Raw genomic sequence first — 15,393 nt, 5'->3', positions numbered from 1 at the left:
CATCACCCTCGCAGCTGGTGTTCACGTGCACAAGAGATGGGTTTGTTATCTCATGTTGATGTACACTGCATGCCTTTTCTATGCGCAAGAATTTGACCACTGAGAAGTGTTGTAAACAGAGTAAGCACAGGAAATAAAAACCCCAGGAAAAGTTTTCCTGGGAGGCTTTTGGCTTGAGGCTTTTTGCAGGAGGCTTGTGAAGCTCTCTGACTACCACAGACCAGGCGTTCTGTTTCCTTTCCTGTGTCGTCGCCACAAAGGACAAATGGAATTCAAATGGAGTAAAGCTAATACTATGTTGTTAATATCAAATTATCCATCAAATATACTAACTGTTTAAATTAATTACTCCTTTAGGTTACTCTCAGTATTACCACATTAAATTAGTGGTTCACTGGAAAGAAATTAATAATGCTTCCTATCTGAAACAACCCATAGGTATAAAATAACGTACTTTGTCCTCATGGAACCATTTTTTAAAAATGTAGAAGTATCATAACATATGCATCACACCAAAGATTTTCCAGCAGAAAGCGAGTGTATGACAGAGTGATTTTGCTGTCTATAAGTCATCAATTATCGTTAATCAAGGACAAATGCACTGAAATTTGTGCCATTCTGCACAGTTCTACAAATTACAGCCTCGGGCATCACTCTGCCTTCACAACCTATGCATCTGTAACTGGAATTAAAAAATTACATAGCTACATTATTTCCTTGATCAGATCACACAAAATTAGCAAAAGATCCCAGGATACAGGCACCCCTATAAACAGGAATGTGCCCCAAAATATGTATATATTTCCTCAAAACAAATTTCCTATCAAATACTAGTGTGTCTTTTGAACAGTATAGACATTTTTCAACTGCAGTCCTACTTCCCATTGAAGAGGTGCAAATAAAACATGTAATGAACAAAGTTTATTTCAATAAAACATTGTACATGTAGATTCACAGAGGCGTGCTATCATTTTTTAAAGTGTATTACTGAATGAAATCACAGGGACATTTGTTGCTATTCCTCCTGTCCTCACTCACATTATAGATCAAAATTTGATCAGACTAAGAGCCAACAGGTACTGGTGTCAGAACAGCTTTTGTAAAGGCAATCAAAAAAACAGCTGCAAAAATATGCATATATTACCTACAGAGCTACAGAATAGTAGTTATAAAAATTATTGCAATTGAAACTGGTATACTAAGCAATTTGAAATGGTGTTGCCATCCCCTCATGGAGAACAGTAGAGTTGCACTTAAACTTATACTTAACAATAAAAGTCATCAGAGATCAGGATGCACATTGTAAAGTATGAAAAGTATGAAAAGTCAATCCCTTTTCTATAATTGCTTAGCTTTGGAACTCATAGATAACTAACTCTTGTAAGAGATCAAAGACTTTAACTGGGAGGAAACTAAGTCCTATTATTGGAGAATCAATTAATTTGCAAAATATATTAATGAACTGAGTTTCATCTAATTAAATAGCCTGAGTAAAGTTTCAGACCAAAGACTGGCTTAAAAAAAAAAATAGCTCTTCTGATTAACTTACAAAAAATTAAACAGTCAAGTTAAAAGTTTCTGTGTGGCTGGTTAGGTTTTTTTGCTTGGCATGGCTTTAATTCTTTTTTAAACCTAGAAAGCTTGGGATACATTTAAACTGTATAAAATTACTACCTACAGGTCAGATCCTTCACTCCTTACTCAAGCAAAATTCTCACTGAATAAAAAAGGAACATGCTTCAAATTGTCAAAAATATTACAAAAATTAGGAACTACATGAAGGTATTACATGTACTTATAAGAGCTAAATGCATGCAAAGACAAATAATTTTTAAGAGGAACTTTTTAAATATTTATTTTATACATTAACAAGGCACATACCACATAACATATGAATACTATACAATTAAAGATTTTAAAATATAATCTATGGAGTAAAATCCTGGGGTATGATTAATCAGATCAGAGGTGTTTATGCAAAGGTATCTTAAGAGTTATCTTTGCACTCCCCTCGCAACCTCAAAGACCTTTGTCTGGAGCAGAAGGAACACAAAAGGGTAGTGGCTCCTATAAGGGAGCCCCCTTAAGAGGTTGGGAGAAGGTATAGCTGGGAAGAGGGCATCACCTGAACTGGTGGGTTGGCCGGGGATGGGAGATACTGAGGCAAGCCACTGACCTCTGTGGCTTTCAAGGGGAGAGTATGCAAACCCTGTCTGTCCAGCCCGAGTCCCTTTTCATGCTTGGATTAGCAGATGTCAGTGCAGACATTCATTTCATAAGGAGTCCAGTTCCCTGATAAATTGAACTTGGAAGTGAATTTAGAGGAAGGCGTCCTGTGACAATCAGAGTCCAGACACCCCAAGAGGACAGGAAAGGGTCTGAACCCCAAAGAATGAGCAATTGAATCAACTGGTGTTATACAATGTTATTGTGTATAAAATATGCCAAGTTAGATCTTTTATGAAAGCTTGTACTGTTCTGAACTTGGTGGTCATTATGAGATATGTACACAGACTGTGGTTATTAATATATATATATATATATATATATATATATTTATGTATATCTAATGTTATGCTAATGACTGATACTGCAATTTCAAGTACCCTGTAGAGCAGGGAGAGGTTAGGCCCAAACCTGTTGTTTACATGAAACTGACTTTACTTATCCATCCATTGTCCAGCGGGGAAGAGACAATTGTGGACCATTAGAGTTAATGGGAAAACATTGAAACAACTTGAAATTGAAAATAAAACCCCAATAATGGAAAACCAGGAGTGGAAGGAATTTCCCCCACCATGAATCATAGTCTGAGAGAAAATTAAATAAACCCTGCAAACCCTTAAAAAGAAGGGGTTTGAAATGAAGGACATCCAGAAACTGGGGACCATCCATGAAACACTGGATCCCCTCTGTGATGGGGGTACACTGGGAAACTGTTCAGAGGCAATAGGAAATATATTAGAAAAGGGAATTTATCTAACATAGAAGTGTAAAGGCTGAAGTTGCATATTTATGTTTCTTTTCTGTGTAACTTGTGTTTGCTTTGCCTTACTCTTTCATCTTTGAATCTGTGATTATTCTATTAAATAAACCTTTTCTTTATTTTTACTCCAAGTGGCTCTCTGTTGTGCAAACTGTGTGGAATGTATTTGCCAAAGTGAACTTATAACTGGAGGCAGGTTTCACTTCTTTGGAAGTGACGAACCAGAGGGGAAAAGTCCAGGGGTCTGGTAGTTTAGAACTCAGGGTGGACGGACTTGGGGACACGTGGAACTGAAAGAGGTTGTTGGGATTATCCTGCAAGAAATAACTAGGCTGGTGGAAGCTGAGGTGAGACTTTATGCGTGTAGGCTGGCTATTGGTTTCAGGGCTCTGAGCCATATCAGCATGAAGGCACCCGGGTTAGTCCATGACAGAACCACTTACTGGGTTTATGATCCCCAAAACTTCATACATCCCCTGTAAAAGCTGGGGCCCCTACTGTCTTTCCCCAGCACTTGAAAAACCTCATATGAGGGGAGGAAGATGCAGTCCCAGTAATGGGCTGAGGACCACATCTGAAGGGATGGGGAGCAGCCCACCACCAGAAGGAAGGATGACCTGCACTGCTACAGTTCCCAGATGAGTTAATAAAATTGCATCTTAATGTTTATCCAGCACAATGACTTTAGGGTAATATTCCAATGGCAGTGCAACTTAAAGGCCACATCACTCTGAAGAGTTAAGTCAGAAAATTACATTTAAAAGTTGTGGACAGTAGTTAGTTGTTTTACAGGTTTCTGACTCCTAACAGAACTGAATGGTAGCGAAGCACTGTCAAGGCTACTAGGCCTAACATTAAACCTGCCCAATTTGTTTTAAATGATATGCATATTTTGACATGCTTTATACTAATTAGTCTGTCTTTTGTTTTTTGTAAGTAAGGAAAATAATTGAATATATGAGACAAGCCTACTGCTCACTTCTAAGAACACAAGCAAAGAGAAAAGCAGTAAAGTGTAGGGGACAATTTCCGGGTGCAAATGCTGGGGGAACCAAGTAGGGGCAGAGCTCTTCTTGACCTGCTGCTCACAAACAGGGAAGAATTAGTAGGGGAAGCAAAAATGGATGGGAACCTGGGAGGCAGGGACCATGAGATGGTTGAGTTCAGGATCCTGACACAAGGAAGAAAGGAGAGCAGCAGAATGCGGACCATGGACTTCAGAAAAGCAGACTTTGACTCCCTCGGGGAACTGATGGGCAGGATCCCCTGGGAGAATAACATGAGGGGGAAAGGAGTCTAGGAGAGCTGGCTGTATTTTAAAGAATCCTTATTGAGGTTGCAGGAACAAACCATCCCAATGTGTAGAAAGAATAGTAAATATGGCAGGCGACCAGCTTTGCTTAACAGTGAAATCCTTGCTGATCTTAAACACAAAAAAGAAGCTTACAAGAAGTGGAAGATTGGACAAATGACCATGGAGGAGTATAAAAATATTGCTCAGGCATGCAGGAGTGAAGGCCAAATCACACTTGGAGTTGGAGCTAGCAAGAGATGTTAAGAGTAACAAGAAGGGTTTCTTCAGATATGTTAGCGACAAGAAGAAAGTCAAGGAAAGTGTGGGCTCCTGACTAAATGAGGGAGGCAACCTAGGGACAGAGGATGTGGAAAAAGCTAATGTATTCAATGCTTTTTTTGCCTCTGTCTTCACGAACAAGGTCAGCTCCCAGACTACTGCACTGGGAAGCACAGCATGGGGAGGAGGTGACCAGCCCTCTGTGGAGAAAGAAGTGGATCGGGACTATTTAGAAAAGCTGGATGAGCACAAGTCCATGGGACCGGATGCGCTGCATCCGAAGGTGCTAAAGGAGTTGGCGGATGTGATTGCAGATCCATTGGCCCTTATCTTTGAAAACTCATGGTGATCAGGGGAGGTCCTGGATGACTGGAAAAAGGCTAATGTAGTGCCCATCTTTAAAAAAGGGAAAAAGGAGGATCCAGGGAACTACAGGCCACTCAGCCTCACCTCAGTCCCTGGAAAAATCATGGAGCAGGTCCTCAAGGAATCAATTCTGAAGCACTTAGAGGAGAGGAAAGTGATCAGAAACAGTCAGCATGGATTCACCAAGGTCAAGTCATGCCTGACTAACCTAATTGCCTTCTATGATGAGATAACAGGCTCTGTGGATGAGGGGAAAGGAGTGGACGTATTATTCCTTGGCTTTAGCAAAGCTTTTGATACGGTCTCCCACAGTGTTCTTGCCAGCAAGTTAAAGCAGTATGGGGTGGATGAATGGACTATAAGGTGGATAGAAAGCTGGCTAGATCCTTGGGCTCAACGGGTAGTGATCAATGTCTAGTTGGCAGCTGGTATCAAGCGGAGTGCCCCAAGGGTTGGTCCTGGGGCCGGTTTTGTTCAATATCTTCATTAATGATCTGGAGGATGGCGTGGACTGCACTCTCAGCAATTTTGAAGATGATACTAAACTGGGAGGAGTGGTAGATACACTGGAGGGTAGGGATAGGATACAGAGGGACCTAGACAAATTAGAGGATTGGGCCAAAAGAAATCTGATGAGGTTCAACAAGGACAAGTGCAGAGTCCTGCACTTAGGACGGAAGAATCCCATGCACTGCTACAGACCAGGGACCGAATGGCTAGGAAGCAGTTCTGCAGAAAAGGACCTAGGGGTTACAGTGGACGAGAAGCTGGATATGAGTCAACAGTGTGCCCTTGTTGCCAAGAAGGCTAATGGCATTTTGGGCTGTATAAATAGGGGCATTTTCAGCGAATTGAGGGACGTGATCATTCCCATCTATTCGGCATTGGTGAGGCCTCATCTGGAGTACTGTGTCTAGTTTTGGGCCCCACACTACAAGAAGGATGTGCAAAAATTGGAAAGAGTCCAGCGGAGGGCAACAAAAATGATTACGGAGCTGGAGCACATGATTTATGAGGAGAGGGTGAGGGAACTGGGATTGTTTAGTCTTCAGAAGAGAAGAATGAGGTGGGATTTGATAACTGCTTTCAACTATCTGAAAGTGGGTTCCAAAGAGGATAGATCTAGACTGTTCTCAGTGGTAGCAGATGACAAAACAAGGAATAATGGTCTCAAGTTGCAGTGGGGGAGGTTTAGGTTGGATATTAGGAAAAGCTTTTTCATTAGGAGGGTGGTGAAGCACTGGAATAGGTTACCTAGGGAGTCGGTGGAATCTCCTTCTTTGGAGGTTTTTAAGGTCAGGCTTGACAAAGCCCTGGCTGGGATGATTTAGTTGGGGATTGGTCATGCTTTGAGCAGGGGGTTGGACTATATGACCTCCTGAGGTCCCTTCCAACCCTGATATTCTATGAGTCTATGATTCTAAAGTAGTAAATTTGATAATCTGTAAATCTGATAATCTGTAAATCTGAAAATCCTGCATCCATAAAACAATAGAGCATTTGAGCATGGTGTGTGAAGTGAGACAACACATGTCAGTGTACTGAGTTTGTTGTAAGCTCATTTAGCAGTGCATCAAAGAAAGATACTTTTGTGGTGAAGAGATGTATTAAGTTATAGCCTTCTCTTCTATTTTGTCTCGAACACATGCAAATATGACAGACTAAAATAGTGTAGAAGTTGGTCCAATAAAAGATACTACCTCAATCATCTTGTCAAACTAAAATACACCTCTACTCTGATATAACGCTGTCCTCGGGAGCCAAAAAATCTTACCGCGTTATAGGTGAACCCGCATTATATCGAACTTGCTTTGATCCGCCGGAGTGCGCAGCCTCCCCCCCCCGGAGCACTGCTTTACTGCATTATATCCGAATTTGTGTTATATCGGGTCACGTTATATCGGGGTAGAGGTGTTGACACAATGATCAAATTATCTCCTATAAACTATGTATATTTTCTTTATTATACCAATAAAATCCTACGTCACTTTATTCAATTTAATGTCTTAAACTCCCTCAGTTCTAATAGTTCTTCTCAGATGTTTACTGAGATCAAAAAGTTCTAAGAAATGTGGGTTTTTTCTAACTAGACTTGAAATTTAAAATGATGAAGTATGCTATCCTAGTTATGCACCAAAAGGTCTGACTGAAGTCAATGGGAACTTCATGCGTAAGATGAGAGCCCTTATAACTATAAAATAAAGTTGTTTCAAAAATAGAGATTATCGGAAAACAAAGCTCCTGAATTTTGGAGGTTGGAGAGGGTTGAAATCTGAATCCAAATTGTGTGGCTCAGACTCATCTCTGTTTTGTATTTATGTGCAAATAGGGCCAGCTAGAAAAAAATGTCAAACAATATAAACTCTGAAATGGCCTAGTCTACCACTGAAACCTACAGTCAGAGTGACAGTGTCCCCTTATTAAGATTCAAGGTTTCAGATAATTGGGATAATTTCAGATAATTCCCTTTTCACTTTGATCTCCTTAAACCAGGATCTCCACAGGGGGAATCTATGTTCCACTTCCAAGAAAGGGAAAATGAAAGAAGAAGAATATTGTCAAAGGTTAAGTAAGATGTTTCATAAAAAGCCTCCAACATGTACAGTGTTTTGTCAGCTAGAAAACACTTTTCTAAATTAATCTGTATTCCACTGTGACTTCTTGACTAGAAATAAGGTGCCTTTATCTGTAAAATGTCAAATCTCTCACAAAGACACACATTGGGATTAGTATAAAACCTAAACATTTTGCAATTGCTCTGTAGCAGCAGGGCAATAAACCAAAGGTACAAAAGAGTCAGATTGTCTCAGTGCTCAAAGTAATTTTAAGTCTCTTAGGTACAATTTTCTCTTGCAAAATGCCAAACGATTAATGTCTTTCTCAGAGATTCTTGGAACCTCAGCTGTCCAAAAGAGGGAACTTGGTGTATCTTTTAGGCCATAATTCTGTATTGTGATTCAGGTGAATTAACCCCTATGTGCAGGGGTACACTGCTGCACATCACAGTGAAAGATTGGGGCCTAAATATTGTAGCACACCACTGCACATGCTGCTCCTCCCGTGGAGAGGATGAGAGAACAAACAACACATGACAGATGTTATTCATGTTGCTTAACATGCTGCTGGAAGGTGCTCAGACACTATGGTGATAAGCATGGTGTAGGAACCTATATGGAATAGAATAGTAATTGAGATATGACATGATGAGAATTTTAGCTGTGCAGATGTCTAGAAAAGTCTGTATCTTAGGGATGTTATGCAGAAAGAATCAGCAAGATTTTGACATAGTTGGATGCGAGGACCTAGAGAGTGGTCTGAGTTAAAGATGATGCATGGTGGTATTGTTCACAGTGACTGAGAAAGGGTGAGAGTTTGGTGGGAAACATTACAAGCTTGTTTTAGCCATGTTGAGCTTGCACTAACAGCTAGACGTCCACAAGGAGATGTCAGAAAGGCAGAATGAGATTTTAGTCTGGACAGAAGGCAAGAGGTTTTGAGTAGAGAGAGGTAAATCTGTGAGTTGTCATCACAGAGATGGTGGTTAGTGTTTGTAGTGGAGAGCCAGATAGAAGGTTTAGAGGCAGATGAAAGTGGACCAAGACAGAGCCTTGTGGAACTGCCACAGAAAATTTGGGGGGGGGGGGAGGATGAGGAGGGTCCTCCAAAAGACATGCTGAAGGAACAATGAGAGAGCAGAAGGAGAACCTGGAGAGGATAGAGTCATGGAAGCCAAGGGAGGACAAGGTTTCAAAAAGAAGATCATGATCAATTGCATCAAAGGTGGCTGACAGGTCAAAAAAGATGAGGATGGAATACTGGTTCCGAGCTTTAGCTATGAAGAGATCATTAGGAGTTTCAGTTGAGTGCAAGGAATGGAAGGCAGATTGGAAAGGATCTAGGATGGAATTTGAAGAGACAAACTCTAGATAGTGATTGTAGACAGTGCATGCAGTGGGCTTAGAGATGAAAGGGAGATGGGTTGGTAGTTAGAGAGGCAAGTGGGGTCAAGGATTTTTTTTTTTAAAGATGGGAGAGATACTAGAGAATGTTTGCATTGTGAGGGGAAAGAATTAGAGGAGAGTGAGAGGCTAAGAAGAGTAAGGGAGAGGATGAGGGTTGGCACAAGGGAGATCAGGGGATGGGATGGGATGAGAATCACTGGAGGGGTTACAGGAGGAAAGCAGATGAGAAACGTACGTACCTGTGACAGGGGAGAAGGAGAGAGCTGAAGGAGAGGAAGGAGTAAGAGAAAGTCTGTTGTAATAATTGGGCCTAGAAATTTACCCTAATTGTAAGCTCAATTTTGAAAAGTGAATAAAAGTTAATAAAGTGTCACAATAACATATAACAATAAATGTTGATGGGAAAAGATGCAAAAGAGAGACAGAAATAGTCCAAACAAAAAGGCCAGCTGATATAACACAGGGATCACAGGTAAACAGGAAAAGTGTAATACCAGAAGTAAATGGACCATAATTGGCTTGTTGGAAATCAAGCCTAATTGGTGGATGAAATAATGAAGGGATAGGCTATTCCACACACTACTCTCCTTTCTAAGTCCTCAAAAAGAGACTTTGTGGGGTAAGCTGGCTACCACAAGGCTATCTGACTGGAAAACAAGAGAAGGGGAAGGAACAAGTGTCACCATGATGGCTGCCACCCTCACAATCTCCTGGAGCCCATGATTTTCTTTGTCCTAATCCTGAGAGATGTTCCTACCAGATAGGGCCAGAGAGAGGAATACAGATGACGCTGCCACCTTCACCAGCTCTGGCTAAATCCTGAACTCTATCTGGGATGTGAAACTTTGTGTCTTCCTCCCCCATGTCTCCTTTTCCTTCCCTACCTATTTATTTTCTTTCTTACCTCCCTCCTTATTCCTTCTGTCTAATAAGAGTCTGGGCTTAGCCAATCAAGACTGTCTTTTTTGCAACACTGCTGTGAACCTGTGACCAGAAGACAACTAAGAGCAATGTCTCAAACAGCCTGAGGCTAGTACAATTGTCTAATAAGACCATGTCTTATACTTATGTTTTTCCAGCAGCAAGGTTGCAAGTAAGAGTCAACACCAGAGATAGAATCTGTATTTTCAATCTTTGCTATTGTTATCTCTTCCTTTTTATGCGTGTTTGTCCAGTTTTGCCTTCTAGGAAATGGATTGGACTTCAGCAATGACAGTTCCAGCCCTTCTCAACTAACTTATTCTCTTTCCCCCACAAGAATAGTTATATACCATCTTTAATATCATTTAAGAGACTGTCCGACAAGAGGTTTTTTTTTCTTCTAAAAACTTTTTCCAGCTAAAGGGAAGGGAACAAGGGATGCTGTTAAAATCAAAATCTCCCTTAATACTTTACATTTCAAATACTTTAACAGTTTTCCCTTCTTTTCTGTATATTTAATAAAAGACAAAAAGGATTTTTAATAGTGTGTATGCCATGGCTCAAAGCAGCCTAAGATTTCTATATACCAAATCCTGAACCTTGTTTAAAACTGTTTAATTTTGGACAGTGGCAAGGTCCAAAATGTTAATACCTTTTACTTTTTGGGCCCATAACTTCCTTCTACATTAATACAAAAGGTCACATCATATTTTGTCAAATTTCTCTTGGAATAAATCAGTGAGATTGTGTGCAAAGTAGTGGAGTCAGGAAGAGAGGAGAGTCTGAGGAGTGAGTCAGAGGTAGTGAAAAGGCAGGTCGGTTTGCAGGTGTGGGATTCAATGAAATTAGAGCAGTATTGTTGTTTAGCTAAGAAGATGACAGAATTGAAGGAGAAGAGAACAAATTTGTAGTGGAGGAAGTAATGAGATTTTCACTAGAGATACTCAGCAGCTCAGATGAAGCAGATGTTGAGATTGAGCCAGGGCTGGGGCTTGGCAAGGCAGGTCTTGAGATGGGAGAGAGGAGCAAACGAGCTAAGGGTGGAGTAGAGTGAAGAATGGAGAAAATTAACCACCATGCAATGCAAAAAGGGAAGAAAGCAGAGGGAGGAGAGAGGGCTGATGGACTGGAAATCATAAAAAAGCTGAGTGAAAGGTTGGAAAGGAGGGAGGCTGATGGGTGATACTGAAAGAGACCAGGAGATAGTTGGAGGCAGGGGAACTCAGCAACAGAGATCAGAGAGAAGTGCTTGATGAAGACTAAGTCAAGTCTTTTGGAGAGTGGGAACCAGGGCTGCAGGTTAAATGAAGATGAGAGAGCAAGGAAAAGTGCAGCTAATGAGTTGGATGGGTCTTCACTGAGGATGAGTGTGGGAGATTGTAAGAAGAGGAAGAGAGAACCAGGAGTTGAAATCAGAGAGAAAGATTGATGGGGAGAATTTGGCTGGATGGTAAATTACAGCAACACTGACAGGGAGAGGAGAGGAGAGTCAGATGCAGTGGTGTTCAAATGAATGGGAAGGGAGAAAAGGGAGGGTTTGGAACAACAGGAATGGAAGAGAAGAAGCCTAACTCCCATAGATGCTAGAACTAGATGCTTGAAGTAGTAACAACCACCCAAATACATGGCTTCCGCCTTCAGCACCCCCACTATAAAAATTGTTCCAGCACCACTGCCAACACCCCCCCATCACTGTTTGATCATGGGTGGGGAGTGTGAGAGGCCTCTGTAAGAGAGGATATCTGCAGAGGCAGTGTCAGACAAAGGGATCCAGGTCTCTGTGAGAGCCAGGAGCTGCAGGGAGCAAGATATGAAGAGATCATGGACGGTTATGATCTCTTGAGATCATAATGAATAGGAAAAAGGTGATGCAATGGTTTAGACTTGTATGAAGAATGTAAAAATGTCACCAGAAATGAGGGGAATGTGGAATCTAGATTTATGTTGGCACAGAAAGGGGAGATTGGGGTGGAGATGGGAATAGATGTAGGTAGAAGTGGTGGGAACTGTAGAGGAGTGAGTATATCCAGGAAGGGGTGATGGAGTCAGTGATGAGGAAGGGAAAGGGAAGGGAGAGGAAGACAAATGATATGGTGCAGATGAGGGGTGTGGTGACAGCCATGGGTGAGTGGCACTGTTTTTTAGCTGCCAAATATAGATTTAGGTGCCTTTTTTTTATTCACTCATTTGAAAATGTTGATTAACTTCTCTGTCTCTCAGCAGCCACATTTGCAACCGCAGATGGGTTGTGACAATTAAACAGTTAATGTTTATAAAATTCTCTATAAGTTCTACAACTCACCACAATGCACACAACCCTCCCACCCAGGACATTTCTTTGTTTTTAAAAAATAAATTATTCCTAAATCTTTATTTCAACAAAAGCAACACAATTAGCATGGATATTGGACTAATTACTCTTCCTGTTACTTTTAAATGTCTTCTTTTTTGTTCTGGGGGAATCCTAAAACTGAACAACCCTGAATAAATAACAAATTATTTCTTTTTACATTCTTCTATAACTCAAAACCATTGCATCATATTTTTTCTATTCATTAAAATAGTTATTAGACAAGTTTCAGCTCAGAAGGTATTTTTCCAACAAGTTACAAATTTCTCATAACAAATAATTACAAAGGAAAGCCTGAAAGACCCTGGTTGGCAGTGGCGCTACTGAGCAACACTATAATAAATATCTTTTTAGTTCATGTTACCAGATTCTCCCACAATTTAAACTATGAAGGTTATAGCTGAACTTGGCAGTACAGCTTCCATTCCACGACTTTCTGATTTACAAAGTGTTCCAGATGATCTACGTAAATCTCACTCTAGTAAACAACAATAGGCCTTAAAAGAGCAAAGGTAAATTGGACTTTAAAATGGAAACCAAAAGCACGATTTGTGTGAGATTTTCGAGTTATCATTGCCTTCCTATCAAATGTTAATTGATTGTTAAGCATATACGTCATGGAATATTCCTAAATATTTGCAAGGTTTAACTATTTAACTATTCGTGTTAATAAACTTTTGTGGGAGGATTTAAGTGATTATACCCAGGATATTTTTGTCTGAAAATCACTAGATAAAAATCAGCTGTAAACATTATTAATGACATTAATCAGAATAAAGATGACATGGCCTGTGCACACTGAGTTCTGTTGCTGTAATAAGACCACTAGAGCACATTTGGAAGGGCATGCTCAGATTTCTTGATTGCTTAAAATAAAGGCTGGGTTTGTCTATTGATAATACAGTCTATTTATTTTTAAATACCAAAACACTAAAGAAGAAATTTCCAACCAGTCTCAAATTGGTTTCTAAGGTCTGAAGTGATTCCAATGAAGGCACTCCCCACCCATTCTTGTAGAGTCCCACTGCAGTTAATGGGGTGCCAGTTGTAGGAGTGGACACACATCTATTTAGGTTCACTTATTGGACAGAAGGAGGCTTAGATACCTCATGTATATAAATATTTGATGTGACTTTTTCACGTTTAGAGGTTGTAACTGAAAATGTAGTCCTTTATTTTTTTATGGACAAATGCCTCCAACTATCACTGACACAAACAAGCATTATGCAAGGTTAAGGAGAGAAGAATAGACCAGTTTTAGAGTCCTAAAAAGGTTATGGTAATGACAAGAATTCATGGAAAACTACATTTTAATATGGTGTTAATTGTCAAGATAGAGGGTGATCCATATTCGATACAGGAAACCCGTGAGGGGGTATGGAGGTAGCCTTAAAACCCACCTTAAAAAAAAAGGAGCATAGTACTCGTGAAAGTTGCTTGTGTGACAGTCCTTCAGCTCTTGCTCCACATCCCCCAACTATTATGCCTCAATCCTGAGGAGGAAAGGCCACTTGTAGGAATCAGAGGCTCTAAATCTGTTCAGTCCTTGGCTTCTCTATTGACATGGCAAACAAAGGTACCACAACAGGTGATGGGTTTTATGACATGAACACACTTGCCCACTAGAAATTAGTCTGACATCACTAGCTTATTTCAGACAGGCCACCAAGGACACTTTAAATAGTTTATGCCAGTCATTTGCAATCTGGGCTGGAGCAAACCACTGATTTAGCTGTGAAAAGCTCCCTATCCTATTACCAATCATTTGTGTAATCACCTGCAAAATGGATATGAACCCATGAAAATCTGAGTCATTTATATTAAAAAGATTAAACATAGGTGTGAGGAAACATTTATTTATTCCATGTTAATTGCTTTAATTATACTTACTGTTTCAAAATGCTTTAGAAATGATATTTCCTATGCATTTGTTGTACTCTCTCAGTCACAGACATACTCCAGTCTCACAAGATAATTCTTTCTAAGACTAAAGGAAAATGACTTTGTTTCTTCAATTTATAGATCTCCTTTCTGGCATATGGATTCTGATGGCACAAACAATGAATTACATGTTGGGTAATCAGTGTAGCCATTCTATCATACAAACATCATCTGGAGACACAAAGCACATCCATCCACCACCAAGATGATAAAGAAGGCGGTGCATAACCAGATGACACACTGTTTGTTCTTCAGCTCCACAGGGGCAGGACAGGGAGCTCAAGGAGCCCCAATGATAAAGATGTAAGTTAAACTGCCTGTGATCACAACGTATCCTGTTGTAACATAGAAGGAACTTTTGAGTCATATAGTTGTTCTGAAAAGTGTGTGAGAGCTAATCCAGAGAGACTAGGGGATGGAGCTATGAGTAGTCTATCACCCAAGCAATGTGCCATGATCAGTCCAAAATGTAGTCCTGCATCACCTTTTCATGCTGTTCGACAAGTGCAATAATTAGGGCACTGTTTATAGGTAAGATTGGTTCATATGGGCCAAATCCTTCTCTTTCTCTAGGACCTATAACCAACATAATCACATACTGTGTTTTCCACAGGGCCATTTCAACTGTTTACATACCATTACTCTGCATAATTAATTATGGTAAGTTTGCCCAACCCTAGGAAAAATGTCATTAGAACATCAGATGAACAAAGAGCTGATGTCAAACATATTCTCGGTAAAATACCTACCTCTTCAATTAAATAAAAAATGAGGATTTGTTGTCCTATTTTTTGATAAACATTTTTGTCCTTTAGCACAATGTAACATGTAGCCTTTACATCCCACGTCAATAGATTTGCTTCCCCAGTTTTCTTAGAGAGTAATTTCATGTTTGTGTTCTCAGAGCTATAAAGCTTCCCTACTTGCTTGCAGTGGCCCAATACACCCCAGGCAGCTTTGACTTCCTTTCATATTGCCAGTTGCAAAACCTTTTGGGGTGCAGGCACTGGATGAAAAATAAACAGGTTCAGGAGCTCTATGGATATTAGTGATGCCATTGGCAGGAATGGAGCAGAATATAAATACAGCTGAACAGTAGGAAACAAATATTTTATTTTGCTCCATTAAGTTTTGCTCTAAAAGTGCACGGGCAAATTCAAGTCAGGAGAATAATTAACATCCCCTGTTCTGAGTGAAACCATGAAGACATTTCTGATGAAGGTCATATTGTCCAAAATGTGGCTGTGTTTTCTTAGCAGATTAAGGAAGGGAACTGGCAAAACAGACTCTAGGG

General features: G+C 40.2%; 1 protein-coding gene across 2 annotated transcripts in view; it reads right to left on the bottom strand.

Annotated features, from left to right (window-relative positions):
- The window catches only part of PRKG1 (protein kinase cGMP-dependent 1), an 893,233-nt gene that overhangs the window by 137,287 nt on the left and 740,553 nt on the right, over positions 1 to 15,393 (bottom strand). The window lies entirely within an intron of this gene.

Source organism: Terrapene carolina, unplaced genomic scaffold (assembly GCF_002925995.2).
Source record: "Terrapene carolina triunguis isolate 2854851 unplaced genomic scaffold, T_m_triunguis-2.0 Scaffold95, whole genome shotgun sequence".
NCBI classification, from domain to species: Eukaryota; Metazoa; Chordata; order Testudines; family Emydidae; genus Terrapene; species Terrapene triunguis.
Note: the sequence above shows the minus strand (reverse complement) of the source record. Positions and strands in the feature narration are given on the sequence as shown.